General features: G+C 47.3%; 10 non-coding genes across 10 annotated transcripts; 7 read left to right on the top strand and 3 right to left on the bottom strand.

The window, feature by feature from the left end:
- Positions 1-7,445: 7,445 nt before the first annotated feature.
- On the bottom strand, positions 7,446-7,518 carry TRNAS-CGA (transfer RNA serine (anticodon CGA)). The gene has a single exon. It is a non-coding gene; the product is annotated as a tRNA-Ser (tRNA).
- Positions 7,519-7,946: 428 nt separating this feature from the next.
- On the bottom strand, positions 7,947-8,019 carry TRNAS-CGA (transfer RNA serine (anticodon CGA)). The gene has a single exon. It is a non-coding gene; the product is annotated as a tRNA-Ser (tRNA).
- A 429-nt stretch (positions 8,020-8,448) lies between these two features.
- On the bottom strand, positions 8,449-8,521 carry TRNAS-CGA (transfer RNA serine (anticodon CGA)). The gene has a single exon. It is a non-coding gene; the product is annotated as a tRNA-Ser (tRNA).
- An 820-nt stretch (positions 8,522-9,341) lies between these two features.
- On the top strand, positions 9,342-9,414 carry TRNAS-CGA (transfer RNA serine (anticodon CGA)). Its single transcript has one exon. It is a non-coding gene; the product is annotated as a tRNA-Ser (tRNA).
- A 929-nt stretch (positions 9,415-10,343) lies between these two features.
- TRNAS-CGA (transfer RNA serine (anticodon CGA)) lies at positions 10,344-10,416 on the top strand. The gene has a single exon. It is a non-coding gene; the product is annotated as a tRNA-Ser (tRNA).
- A 1,427-nt stretch (positions 10,417-11,843) lies between these two features.
- On the top strand, positions 11,844-11,916 carry TRNAS-CGA (transfer RNA serine (anticodon CGA)). The gene has a single exon. It is a non-coding gene; the product is annotated as a tRNA-Ser (tRNA).
- A 427-nt stretch (positions 11,917-12,343) lies between these two features.
- Positions 12,344-12,416, top strand: TRNAS-CGA (transfer RNA serine (anticodon CGA)). The gene has a single exon. It is a non-coding gene; the product is annotated as a tRNA-Ser (tRNA).
- A 428-nt stretch (positions 12,417-12,844) lies between these two features.
- Positions 12,845-12,917, top strand: TRNAS-CGA (transfer RNA serine (anticodon CGA)). The gene has a single exon. It is a non-coding gene; the product is annotated as a tRNA-Ser (tRNA).
- A 927-nt stretch (positions 12,918-13,844) lies between these two features.
- TRNAS-CGA (transfer RNA serine (anticodon CGA)) lies at positions 13,845-13,917 on the top strand. The gene has a single exon. It is a non-coding gene; the product is annotated as a tRNA-Ser (tRNA).
- A 429-nt stretch (positions 13,918-14,346) lies between these two features.
- On the top strand, positions 14,347-14,419 carry TRNAS-CGA (transfer RNA serine (anticodon CGA)). Its single transcript has one exon. It is a non-coding gene; the product is annotated as a tRNA-Ser (tRNA).
- The last annotated feature ends 205 nt before the right edge of the window (positions 14,420-14,624 follow it).

A 14,624-nucleotide genomic window follows, 5' to 3' on the forward strand; every position in this document is an offset into this window, starting at 1 on the left:
CTAGCACAGCTTTCGCCCTCGCTCTTGATCACGTTCTACGTGACGCTGGCGGTAACAAAGGACGTTCTACGTCCAACGCTATGGCTGAGGGAGGCGCTGGTGAACACTCTCAAGGTTAGTATACAGACAACATAAATACCCAAGCAAGTAGCAGGGGGAACAGCGGCCGATGTAGCTCAGTTGGAAGAGCATTGGACGCGATATTTGGAGGTCGTGGGTTCGGATCCCACCATCGGCACGTTGTTTTTTCTTCTACTTTGTGTTTAATTATCTTTCCCCTAAACAGATTACATTACTGATTTCTGTGATTATCTAAGCAAACATTAAAAAAAAGACATAAAAGTACCATCCCCAACGCTTTCCTTGGCCTCGCCGACTGTTGGCTTCTTTCCTTCATGTATTCTAACGAGCACCCTCATTTCCCCTTAATTGATCTGCTTGTAGCTTACGGGGGTCTCGGTTCTGGCTGTCTTGAAGCCATAGGTAGCGTAAGAGGGTTCTAGCACAGCTTTCGCCCTCGCTCTTGATCACGTTCTACGTGACGCTGTCGGTAACAAAGGACGTTCTATGTCCGCCGCTATGGCTGAGGGAGGCGCTGGTGAACACTCTCAAGGTTAGTATACAGACAACATAAATACCCAAGCATATAGCAGGGGGAACAGCGTCCGATGTAGCTCAGTTGGAAGAGCACCGGACGCGATATTCGGAGGTCGTGGGTTCGGATCCCACCATCGGCACGTTGTTTTTCTTCTACTTTGTGTTTAATTATCTTTCCCCTAAACAGATTACATTACTGATTTCTGTGATTATCTAAGCAAACATTAAAAAAAAGACATAAAAGTACCATCCCCAACGCTTTCCTTGGCCTCGCCGACTGTTGGCTTCTTTCCTTCATGTATTCTAACGAGCACCCTCATTTCCCCTTAATTGATCTGCTTGTAGCTTACGGGGGTCTCGGTTCTGGCACTCTAGAAGCCATAGGTAGCGTAAGAGGGTTCTAGCACAGCTTTCGCCCTCGCTATTGATCACGTTCTACGTGACGCCGGCGGTAACAAAGGACGTTCTACGTCCGCCGCTATGGCTGAGGGAGGCGCTGGTGAACACTTTCAAGGTTAGTATACAGACAACATAAATACCCAAGCAAGTATCAGGGGGAACAGCGGCCGATGTAGCTCAGTTGGAAGAGCACCGGACGCGATATTCGGAGGTCGTGGGTTCGGATCCCACCATCGGCACGTTGTTTTTTCTTCTACTTTGTGTTTAATTATCTTTCCCCTAAACAGATTACATTACTGATTTCTGTGATTATCTAAGCAAACATTAAAAAAAAGACATAAAAGTACCATCCCCAACGCTTTCCTTGGCCTCGCCGACTGTTGGCTTCTTTCCTTCATGTATTCTAACGAGCACCCTCATTTCCCCTTAATTGATCTGCTTGTACCTTACGGGGGTCTCGGTTCTGGCAGTCTTGAAGTCAAAGGTAGCGTAAGAGGGTTCTAGCACAGCTTTCGCCCTCGCTCTTGATCACGTTCTACGTGACGCTGGCGGTAACAAAGGACGTTCTACGTCCGCCGCTATGGCTGAGGGAGGCGCTGGTGAACACTCTCAAGGTTAGTATACAGAACACATAAATACCCAAGCAAGTAGCAGGGGGAACAGCGGCCGATGTAGCTCAGTTGGAAGAGCACCGGACGCGATATTTTGAGGTCGTGGGTTCGGATCCCACCATCGGCACGTTGTTTTTTCTTCTACTTTGTGTTTAATTGTCTTTCCCCTAAACAGAATACATTACTGATTTCTGTGATTATCTAAGCAAACATTAAAAAAAAAGACATAAAAGTACCATCCCCAACGCTTTCCTTGGCCTCGCCGGCTGTTGGCTTCTTTCCTTCATGTATTCAACGAGCACCCTCATTTCCCCTTAATTGATCTGCTTGTAGCTTACGGGGGTCTCGGTTCTGGCAGTCTTGAAGCCATAGGTAGCGTAAGAGGGTTCTAGCACAGCTTTCGCCCTCGCTCTTGATCACGTTCTACGTGACGCTGGCGGTAACAAAGGACGTTCTACGTCCGCCGCTATGGCTGAGGGAGGCGCTGGTGAACACTCTCAAGGTTAGTATACAGACAACATAAATACCCAAGCAAGTAGCAGGGGGAACAGCGGCCGATGTAGCTCAGTTGGAAGAGCATTGGACGCGATATTTGGAGGTCGTGGGTTCGGATCCCACCATCGGCACGTTGTTTTTTCTTCTACTTTGTGTTTAATTATCTTTCCCCTAAACAGATTACATTACTGATTTCTGTGATTATCTAAGCAAACATTAAAAAAAAAGACATAAAAGTACCATCCCCAACGCTTTCCTTGGCCTCGCCGACTGTTGGCTTCTTTCCTTCATGTATTCTAACGAGCACCCTCATTTCCCCTTAATTGATCTGCTTGTAGCTTACGGGGGTCTCGGTTCTGGCAGTCTCGAAGCCATAGGTAGCGTAAGAGGGTTCTAGCACAGCTTTCGCCCTCGCTCTTGATCACGTTCTACGTGACGCTGGCGGTAACAAAGGACGTTCTACGTCCGCCGCTATGGCTGAGGGAGGCGCTGGTGAACACTCTCAAGGTTAGTATACAGAACACATAAATACCCAAGCAAGTAGCAGGGGGAACAGCAGCCGATGTAGCTCAGTTTTAAGAGCACCGGACGCGATATTCGGAGGTCGTGGGTTCGGATCCCACCATCGGCACGTTGTTTTTTCTTCTACTTTGTGTTTAATTATCTTTCCCCTAAACAGATTACATTACTGATTTCTGTGATTATCTAAGCAATCATTAAAAAAAAAGACATAAAAGTACCATCCCCAACGCTTTCCTTGGCCTCGCCGACTGTTGGCTTCTTTCCTTCATGTATTCTAACGAGCACATTCATTTCCCCTTAATTGATCTGCTTGTAGCTTACGGGGGTCTCGGTTCTGGCAGTCTTGAAGCCATAGGTAGCGTAAGAGGGTTCTAGCACAGCTTTCGCCCTCGCTCTTGATCACGTTCTACGTGACGCTGGCGGTAACAAAGGACGTTCTACGTCCGCCGCTATGGCTGAGGGAGGCACTGGTGAACACTCTCAAGGTTAGTATACAGACAACATAAATACCCAAGCAAGTAGCAGGGGGAACAGCGGCCGATGTAGCTCAGTTGGAAGAGCACCGGACGCGATACTCGGAAGTCGTGGGTTCGGATCCCACCATCGGCACGTTGTTTTTTCTTCTACTTTGTGTTTAATTATCTTTCCCCTAAACAGATTACATTACTGATTTCTGTGATTATCTAAGCAAACATTAAAAAAAGACATAAAAGTACCATCCCCAACGCTTTCCTTGGCCTCGCCGACTGTTGGCTTCTTTCCTTCATGTATTCTAACGAGCACCCTCATTTCCCCTTAATTGATCTGCATGTAGCTTACGGGGGTCTCGGTTCTGGCTGTCTTGAAGCCATAGGTAGCGTAAGAGGGTTCTAGCACAGCTTTCGCCCTCGCTCTTGATCACGTTCTACGTGACGCTGGCGGTAACAAAGGACATTCTATGTCCGCCGCTATGGCTGAGGGAGGCACTGGTGAACACTCTCAAGGTTAGTATACAGACAACATAAATACCCAAGCAAGTAGCAGGGGGAACAGCGGCCGATGTAGCTCAGTTGGAAGAGCACCGGACGCGATACTCGGAGGTCGTGGGTTCGGATCCCACCATCGGCACGTTGTTTTTTCTTCTACTTTGTGTTTAATTATCTTTCCCCTAAACAGATTACATTACTGATTTCTGTGATTATCTAAGCAAACATTAAAAAAAGACATAAAAGTACCATCCCCAATGCTTTCCTTGGCCTCGCCGACTGTTGGCTTCTTTCCTTCATGTATTCTAACGAGCACCCTCATTTCCCCTTAATTGATCTGCTTGTAGCTTACGGGGGTCTCGGTTCTGGCTGTCTTGAAGCCATAGGTAGCGTAAGAGGGTTCTAGCACAGCTTTCGCCCTCGCTCTTGATCACGTTCTACGTGACGCTGGCGGTAACAAAGGACGTTCTATGTCCGCCGCTATGGCTGAGGGAGGCGCTGGTGAACACTCTCAAGGTTAGTATACAGACAACATAAATACCCAAGCATATAGCAGGGGGAACAGCGTCCGATGTAGCTCAGTTGGAAGAGCACCGGACGCGATATTCGGAGGTCGTGGGTTCGGATCCCACCATCGGCACGTTGTTTTTCTTCTACTTTGTGTTTAATTATCTTTGCCCTAAACAGATTACATTACTGATTTCTGTGATTATCTAAGCAAACATTAAAAAAAAAGACATAAAAGTACCATCCCCAACGCTTTCCTTGGCCTCGCCGACTGTTGGCTTCTTTCCTTCACGTATTCTAACGAGCACCCTCATTTCCCCTTAATTGATCTGCTTATATATATATATATATATATATATATATATATATATATATATTTATATATATCATCAGCCTTACTATACCCACTTCAAGGCGAAGGCCTCTCCCATTTTTCTTCAATTGACCCGGTTCTGTGCTAGCTGCATCCACTTGACCCCTGCGGAGTTCTTGAACTCATCCGTCACCTAATTTTCTCCCGCCCCCTGCTATGCTTTCCTTCCCTTAGGATCAAGTTTGTTACCCTAAGCGACCATTGGTTATCCTCGCTTCGCAATACATGTCCTGCCTATGCCCATTCATCATCATCATCATCAGCCTGATTATACCCACTGCAGGGCGAAGGCCTCTCCCACATTTCTCCACTTAACCCGGTTCTGTGCTAGCTGCATCCACTTGACCCCTGCGAACTTCTTAATCTCCTCCGCCCACCTAACTTTCTGCCGCCCCCTGCTACGCTTTTCTTCCCTTGGAATCCAGTTTGTTACCCTCAGCGACCATCGGTTATCCTCTCTTCGCACTACATGTCCTGCCCATGTCCATTTCTTCTTAATTTCCACTAGAATGTCGGTAACTTGAGTTATTTTAAAGAAAGGTGTTAGGCAAGGAGACACAATCTCCCCAGTACTATTCACAGCTTGTTTAGAGGAAGTATTCAGAGACTTGGAATGGGAGCAGTTAGGGATAAGGGTAGATGGAGAATACCTCAGTAATCTGCGATTTGCTGATGACATTGCCTTGCTAAGCAACTCGGGATGAACTGCAAATAATGATTGATGACCTAGACAGAAAATGTAGAAAGGTAGGCTTGAAAATCAATATGCAGAAGACTATGCCCAATAATTGCTGTTGATTTCCACTGGAATGTCAGTAACTTGAGTAATTTCTTTGACCCACTCTGCTCGCTTCCTATTTCTTAATGTTACCTATACCATTTTTCGTTCCATAGCCCTCTGCGTTGTTCTCAACTTATGTAGAACCCTCTTGGTTAGCCTCCACGTTTCAGCCCCATAGGCGTGTACAGGTAAGATGCAACTGTTGAATACATTCCTCGTGAGCGACACCGGTAAGCTGCTAGTCATAATCTTCGAGTACTTGCCAAATCACTCCATCCCAATCTTAGTATTTTTATTTCCTTTTCATGGTCCGGATCTGCGATTACTACCTGTCCTAAGCAGACATATTCGCCTACTACTTCCAGTACTTCGCTACCTAATGTAAACTGCTGTTCCTTCCCGAGCATGTTGAACATTACCTCAGTCTTATTGATCATCAAGCCTATCTTTCTACTTTTCCTGCCTAGGTCGCCAATCGTTCTTTGCAGTTTATCTCCTGAGTTAATTAGCAAGGCAATGTCATCAGCAAATCGCAGATTACTGAGGCATTCTCCATCTGTTCTTACCTCTAACTGAATCTCTGAACATCCTCTAAGCAAGTCCTGAATAGTACTGGGAGATGGTGTCTCCTTGCCTAACACCTTTCTATAGGGGAATTTTGTTACTTTCTTTATGCAGAACTATGGTTGCTGTGCACTTTCACGTACGGCTCGTCTACCCCCTGATTTCGCAAAGCCTGCATCACCGCCCAGGTTTGAGTCAAACGCTTTTTCGCAATCAATGAACGCTATGTACAAAGGCTGGTTATATTACAAGCATTTTTCTATCACCTGGTTGACGGTATGGATATGATCGATAGTAGTGTTTCCGAACGATTAGCTTAGTAAATCCCTTATACGTAACAGACAGTAAGCTGATTGGCCTGTAAAGTTTGTGGTCCTAAGCGTCCCCTTTCTTATCAATGAGGATAATGTTTGCGATCTTCCATGATTCCGGTACCTTCGAGGACGCCAGGCACTGCGTATACAGGGTGGCCAGATTTTCTAGCACGATATCCCCCCCCCCCCGTCCTTCAACAAATCTATAGAGATCTGATCCTCTCGAGCTGCTATCCCCCTTTTTCATAGCTTCTATTGCTTTCTTAACCTCGTCCTTCATCACTGTTGGAACGTGACTGTTCTTCCCTACCGCCAATCTTATTACGGTCCTGACTAATTTGGCTGCTGCAGAGATCAGTATAAGTCTCCTCAGCTACTTTGACTATCTCGTCCATATTCGTGATGATGTCGCCCGCCTTGTCTCTTACCACATACATCTGATTTTTGCCTATGCCCCATTTCTTCTTCATTGCTTTAAGGCTACACCGCATTGTACAGCCTCCTCATTTTTCTCCATGATATACTTCCTGATATCGGCCACTTTCAGCTTATTGATTAGCTTTGATATCTCTGCCAATTCTCTCTGGTCAAAGTATATATATATATATATATAAGCAGATCAATTAGGGGAAATTAGGGTGCTCTTTATAATACATGAAGGAAAGAAGCCAACAGTCGGCGAGGCCAAGGAAAGCGTTGGGGATGGTCCTCTTACGTCTTTCTTTTTTTTTCAATGTTTGCTTAGATAATCACAGAAATTAGTAACGAATCTGTTTAGGGGAAAGATAATTAAACGCAAAGTAGAAGAAAAAACAACATGCCGATGGTGGGAACCGAACCCACGACCTCCGAATATCGCGTCCGGTGCTCTACCCACTGAGCTACATCGGCCGCATTCCCCTCTGCTACTTGCTTGGGTATTTGTGTTGTCTGTATACGAACCTTGAGAGTGTTCACCAGCGCCACCCTCAGCCATAGCGGCGGACGTAGAACGTCCTTTGTTACCGCTAGCGTCACGTAGAACGTGATCAAGAGTGAGGGCGAATGCTGTGCTAGAACCATCTTACGCTACCTATGGCTTCAAGACTGCCAGAACCGAGACCCCCGTAAGCTACAAGCAGATCAATTAAGGGGAAATGAGGGTGCTCGTTATAATACATGAAGGAAAGAAGCCAACAGTCGGCGAGGCCAAGGAAAGCGTTGAGGATGGTCCTCTTACGTCTTTTTTTTTCAATGTTTGCTTAAATAATCACAGAAATTAGTAACGAATCTGTTTAGGGGAAAGATAATAAACGCAAAGTAGAAGAAAAAACAACGTGCCGATGGTGGGAACCGAACCCACGACCTCCGAATATCGCGTCCGGTGCTCTACCAACTGAGCTACATCGGCCGCTGTCCCCTCTGCTACTTGCTTGGGTATTTGTGTTGTCTGTATACGAACCTTGAGAGTGTTCACCAGCGCCACCCTCAGCCATAGCGGCGGACGTAGAACGTCCATTGTTACCGCTAGCGTCACGTAGAACGTGATCAAGAGTGAGGGCGAACGCTGTGCTAGAACCCTTTTACGCTACCTATGGCTTCAAGACTGCCAGAAACGTGACCCCCGTAAGCTACAAGCAGATCAATTAAGGGGAAATGAGGGTGCTCGTTATAATACATGAAGGAAAGAAGCCAACAGTCGGCGAGGCCAAGGAAAGCGTTGGGGATGGTCCTCTTACGTCTTTTTTTTTTCAATGTTTTCTTAGATAATCACAGAAATTAGTAACGAATCTGTTTAGGGGAAAGATAATTAAACGCAAAGTAGAAGAAAAAACAACGTGCCGATGGTGGGAACCGAACCCACGACCTCCGAATATCGCGTCCGGTGCTCTACCAACTGAGCTACATCGGCCGCTGTCCCCTCTGCTACTTGCTTGGGTATTTGTGTTGTCTGTATACGAACCTTGAGAGTGTTCAACAGCGCCACCCTCAGCCATAGCGGCGGACGTAGAACGCCCTTTGTTACCGCTAGCGTCACGTAGAACGTGATCAAGAGTGAGGGCGAACGCTGTGCTAGAACCCTCTTACGCTACCTATGGCTTCAAGACTGCCAGAACCGAGACCCCCGTAAGCTACAAGCAGATCAATTAAGGGGAAATGAGGGTGCTCTTTATAATACATGAAGGAAAGAAGCCAACAGTCGGCGAGGCCAAGTAAAGCGTTGGGGATGGTCCTCTTACGTCTTTTTTTTTTTCAATGTTTGCTTAGATAATCACAGAAATTAGTAACGAATCTGTTTAGGGGAAAGATAATTAAACGCAAAGTAGAAGAAAAAACAACGTGCCGATGGTGGGAACCGAACCCACGACCTCCGAATATCGCGTCCGGTGCTCTACCAACTGAGCTACATCGGCCGCTGTCCCCTCTGCTACTTGCTTGGGTATTTGTTTTGTCTGTATACGAACCTTGAGAGTGTTCACCAGCGAGCACCCTCATTTCCCCTTAATTGATCGCCTTGTAGCTTACGGGGGTCTCGGTTCTGGCAGTCTTGAAGCCATAGGTAGCGTAAGAGGGTTGTAGCACAGCGTTCGCCCTCACTCTTGATCACGTTCTACGTGACGCTAGTGGTAACAAAGGACGTTCTACGTCCGCCGCTATGGCTGAGGGTGGCGCTGGTGAACACTCTCAAGGTTCGTATACAGACAACACAAATACCCAAGCAAGTAGCAGAGGGGACAGCGGCCGATGTAGCTCAGTTGGTAGAGCACCGGACGCGATATTCGGAGGTCGTGGGTTCGGTTCACACCATCGGCACGTTGTTTTTTCTTCTACTTTGCGTTTTATTATCTTTCCCCTAAAGAGATTCGTTACTAATTTCTGTGATTATCGAAGCAAACATTGAAAAAAAAAGACGTAAGAGGACCATCCCCAACGCTTTCCTTGGCCTCGCCGACTGTTGGCTTCTTTCCTTGATGTATTATAACGAGCACCCTCATTTCCCCTTAATTGATCTGCTTGTAGCTTACGGGGGTCTCGGTTCTGGCAGTCTTGAAGCCATAGGTAGCGTAAGAGGGTTCTAGCACAGCGTTCGCCCTCACTCTTGATCACGTTCTACGTGACGCTAGCGGTAACAAAGGACGTTCTACGTCCGCCGCTATGGCTGAGGGTGGCGCTGGTGAACACTCTCAAGGTTCGTATACAGACAACACAAATACCCAAGCAGAGGGGAGAGCGGCCGATGTAGCTCAGTTGGTAGAGCACCGGACGCGATATTCGGAGGTCGTGGGTTCGGTTCCCACCATCGGCACGTTGTTTTTTCTTCTACTTTGCGTTTATTTATCTTTCCCCTAAACAGATTCGTTACTAATTTCTGCGATTATCTAAGCAAACATTGAAAAAAAAAAGACGTAAGAGGACCATCCCCAACGCTTTCCTTGGCCTCGCCGACTTTTGGCTTCTTTCCTTCATGTATTATAACGAGCACCCTCATTTCCCCTTAATTGATCTGCTTGTAGCTTACGGGGGTCTCGGTTCTGGCAGTCTTGAAGCCCTAGGTAGCGTAAGAGGGTTCTAGCACAGCGTTCGCCCTCACTCTTGATCACGTTCTACGCGACGCTAGCGGTAACAAAGGACGTTCTACGTATGCCGCTATGGCTGAGGGTGGCGCTGGTGAACACTCTGAAGGTTCGCATACAGACAACACAAATACCCAAGCAAGTAGCAGAGGGGACAGCGGCCGATGTAGCTCAGTTGGTAGAGCACCGGACGCGATATTCGGAGGTCGTGGATTCGCTTCCCACCATCGGCACGTTGTTTTTTCTTCTACTTTGCGTTTAATTATCTTTCCCCTAAACATATTCGTTACTAATTTCTGTGATTATCTAAGCAAACATTGAAAAAAAAAAGACGTAAGAGGACCATCCCCAACGCTTTCCTTGGCCTCGCCGACTGTTGGCTTCTTTCCTTCATGTATTATAACGAGCACCCTCATTTCCCCTTAATTGATCTGCTTGTAGCTTACGGGGGTCTCTGTTCTGGCAGTCTTGAAGCCATAGGTAGCGTAAGAGGGCTCTAGCACAGCGTTCGCCCTCACTCTTGATCACGTTCTACGTGACGCTAGCGGTAACAAAGGACGTTCTACGTCCGCCGCTATGGCTGAGGGTGGCGCTGGTGAACACTCTCAAGGTTCGTATACAGACAACACAAATACCCAAGCAAGTAGCAGAGGGGACAGCGGCCGATGTAGCTCAGTTGGTAGAGCACCGGACGCGATATTCGGAGGTCGTGGGTTCGGTTCCCACCATCGGCACGTTGTTTTTTCTTCTACTTTGCGTTTAATTATCTTTCCCCTAAACAGATTCGTTACTAATTTCTGTGATTATCTAAGCAAACATTGAAAAAAAAGACGTAAGAGGACCATCCCCAACGCTTTCCTTGGCCTCGCCGACTGTTGGCTTCTTTTTTTCATGTATTATAACGAGCACCCTCATTTCCCCTTAATTGATCTGCTTGTAGCTTACGGGGGTCTCGGTTCTGGCAGTCTTGAAGCCATAGGTAGCGTAAGAGGGTTCTAGCACAGCGTTCGCCCTCACTCTTGATCACGTTCTACGTGACGCTAGCGGTAACAAAGGACGTTCTACGTCCGCCGCTATGGCTGAGGGTGGCGCTGGTGAACACTCTCAAGGTTCGTATACAGACAACACAAATACCCAAGCAAGTAGCAGAGGGGACAGCGGCCTATGTAGCTCAGTTGGTAGAGCACCGGACGCGATATTCGGAGGTCGTGGGTTCGGTTCCCACCATCGGCACGTTGTTTTTTCTTCTACTTTGCGTTTAATTATCTTTCCCCTAAACAGATTCGTTACTAATTTCTGTGATTATCTAAGCAAACATTGAAAAAAAAAAGACGTAAGAGGACCATCCCCAATGCTTTCCTTGGCCTCGCCGACTGTTGGCTTCTTTCCTTCATGTATTATAACGAGCACCCTCATTTCCCCTTAAGTGATCTGCTTGTAGCTTACGGGGGTCTCGGTTCTGGCAGTCTTGAAGCCATAGGTAGCGTAAGAGGGTTCTAGCACAGCGTTCGCCCTCACTCTTGATCACGTTCTACGTGACGCTAGCGGTAACAAAGGACGTTCTACGTCCGCCGCTATGGCTGAGGGTGGCTCTGGTGAACACTCTCAAGGTTCGTATACAGACAACACAAATACCCAAGCAAGTAGCAGAGGGGACAGCGGCCGATGTAGCTCAGTTGGTAGAGCACCGGACGCGATATTCGGAGGTCGTGGGTTCGGCTCCCACCATCGGCACGTTGTTTTTTCTTCTACTTTGCGTTTAATTATCTTTCCCCTAAACAGATTCGTTACTAATTTCTGTGATTATCTAAGCAAACATTGAAAAAAAAAAGACGTAAGAGGACCATCCCCAACGCTTTCCTTGGCCTCGCCGACTGTTGGCTTCTTTCCTTCATGTATTATAACGAGCACTCTCATTCCCCTTAATTGATCTGCTTGTAGCTTACGGGGGTCTCGGTTCTGGCAGTCTTGAAGCCATAGGTAGCGTAAGAGGGTTCTAGCACAGCGTTCGCCCTCACTCTTGATCACGTTCTACGTGACGCTAGCGGTAACAAAGGACGTTCTACGTCCGCCGCTATGGCTGAGGGTGGCGCTGGTGAACACTCTCAAGGTTCGTATACAGACAACACAAATATCCAAGCAAGTAGCAGAGGGGACAGCGGCCGATGTAGCTCAGTTGGTAGAGCACCGGACGCGATATTCGGAGGTCGTGGGTTCGGTTCCCACCATCGGCACGTTGTTTTTTCTTCTACTTTGCGTTTAATTATCTTTCCCCTAAACAGATTCGTTACTAATTTCTGTGATTATCTAAGCAAACATTGAAAAAAAAAAGACGTAAGAGGACCATCCCCAACGCTTTCCTTGGCCTCGCCGACTGTTGGCTTCTTTCCTTCATGTATTATAACGAGCACTCTCATTCCCCTTAATTGATCTGCTTGTAGCTTACGGGGGTCTCGGTTCTGGCAGTCTTGAAGCCATAGGTAGCGTAAGAGGGTTCTAGCACAGCGTTCGCCCTCACTCTTGATCACGTTCTACGTGACGCTAGCGGTAACAAAGGACGTTCTACGTCCGCCGCTATGGCTGAGGGTGGCGCTGGTGAACACTCTCAAGGTTCGTATACAGACAACACAAATATCCAAGCAAGTAGCAGAGGGGACAGCGGCCGATGTAGCTCAGTTGGTAGAGCACCGGACGCGATATTCGGAGGTCGTGGGTTCGGTTCCCACCATCGGCACGTTGTTTTTTCTTCTACTTTGCGTTTAATTATCTTTCCCCTAAACAGATTCGTTACTAATTTCTGTGATTATCTAAGCAAACATTGAAAAAAAAAGACGTAAGAGGACCATCCCCAATGCTTTCCTTGGCCTCGCCGACTGTTGGCTTCTTTTCTTCATGTATTATAACGAGCACCCTCATTTCCCCTTAATTGATCTGCTTGTAGCTTACGGGGGGTCTCGGTTCTGGCAGTCTTGAAGCCATAGGTAGCGTAAGAGGGTTCTAGCACAGCGTTCGCCCTCACTCTTGATCACGTTCTACGTGACGCTAGCGGTAACAAAGGACGTTCTACGTCCGCCGCTATGGCTGAGGGTGGCGCTGGTGAACACTCTCAAGGTTCGTATACAGACAACACAAATACCCAAGCAAGTAGCAGAGGGGACAGCGGCCGATGTAGCTCAGTTGGTAGAGCACCGGACGCGATATTCGGAGGTCGTGGGTTCGGTTCCCACCATCGGCACGTTGTTTTTTCTTCTACTTTGCGTTTAATTATCTTTCCCCTAAACAGATTCGTTACTAATTTCTGTGATTATCTAAGCAAACATTGAAAAAAAAAGACGTAAGAGGACCATCCCCAACGCTTTCCTTGGCCTCGCCGACTGTTGGCTTCTTTTTTTCATGTATTATAACGAGCACCCTCATTTCCCCTTAATTGATCTGCTTGTAGCTTACGGGGGTCTCGGTTCTGGCAGTCTTGAAGCCATAGGTAGCGTAAGAGGGTTCTAGCACAGCGTTCGCCCTCACTCTTGATCACGTTCTACGTGACGCTAGCGGTAACAAAGGACGTTCTACGTCCGCCGCTATGGCTGAGGGTGGCGCTGGTGAACACTCTCAAGGTTCGTATACAGACAACACAAATACCCAAGCAAGTAGCAGAGGGGACAGCGGCCTATGTAGCTCAGTTGGTAGAGCACCGGACGCGATATTCGGAGGTCGTGGGTTCGGTTCCCACCATCGGCACGTTGTTTTTTCTTCTACTTTGCGTTTAATTATCTTTCCCCTAAACAGATTCGTTACTAATTTCTGTGATTATCTAAGCAAACATTGAAAAAAAAAGACGTAAGAGGACCATCCCCAATGCTTTCCTTGGCCTCGCCGACTGTTGGCTTCTTTCCTTCATTTATTATAACGAGCACCCTCATTTCCCCTTAAGTGATCTGCTTGTAGCTTACGGGGGTCTCGGTTCTGGCAGTCTTGAAGCCATAGGTAGCGTAAGAGGGTTCTAGCACAGCGTTCGCCCTCACTCTTGATCACGTTCTACGTGACGCTAGCGGTAACAAAGGACGTTCTACGTCCGCCGCTATGGCTGAGGGTGGCTCTGGTGAACACTCTCAAGGTTCGTATACAGACAACACAAATACCCAAGCAAGTAGCAGAGGGGACAGCGGCCGATGTAGCTCAGTTGGTAGAGCACCGGACGCGATATTCGGAGGTCGTGGGTTCGGTTCCCACCATCGGCACGTTGTTTTTTTCTTCTACTTTGCGTTTAATTATCTTTCCCCTAAACAGATTCGTTACTAATTTCTGTGATTATCTAAGCAAACATTGAAAAAAAAAAAGACGTAAGAGGACCATCCCCAACGCTTTCCTTGGCCTCGCCGACTGTTGGCTTCTTTCCTTCATGTATTATAACGAGCACTCTCATTCCCCTTAATTGATCTGCTTGTAGCTTACGGGGGTCTCGGTTCTGGCAGTCTTGAAGCCATAGGTAGCGTAAGAGGGTTCTAGCACAGCGTTCGCCCTCACTCTTGATCACGTTCTACGTGACGCTAGCGGTAACAAAGGACGTTCTACGTCCGCCGCTATGGCTGAGGGTGGCGCTGGTGAACACTCTCAAGGTTCGTATACAGACAACACAAATACCCAAGCAAGTAGCAGAGGGGACAGCGGCCGATGTAGCTCAGTTGGTAGAGCACCGGACGCGATATTCGGAGGTCGTGGGTTCGGTTCCCACCATCGGCACGTTGTTCTTCCTTCTACTTTGCGTTCAATTATCTTTTCCCTAAACAGATTCGTTACTAATTTCTGTGATTATCTAAGCAAACACGAAAAAAAAAAGACGTAAGAGGACCATCCCCAACGCTTTCCTTGGCCTCGCCGACTGTTGGCTTCTTTCCTTCATATATATATATATATATATATATATATATATATATATACATATATA

The sequence above is a fragment of the Amblyomma maculatum genome, unplaced genomic scaffold (genome assembly GCF_055883805.1).
Source record: "Amblyomma maculatum isolate TAMU_Amacu unplaced genomic scaffold, ASM5588380v1 scaffold_20, whole genome shotgun sequence".
Taxonomy (NCBI): Eukaryota; Metazoa; Arthropoda; class Arachnida; order Ixodida; family Ixodidae; genus Amblyomma; species Amblyomma maculatum.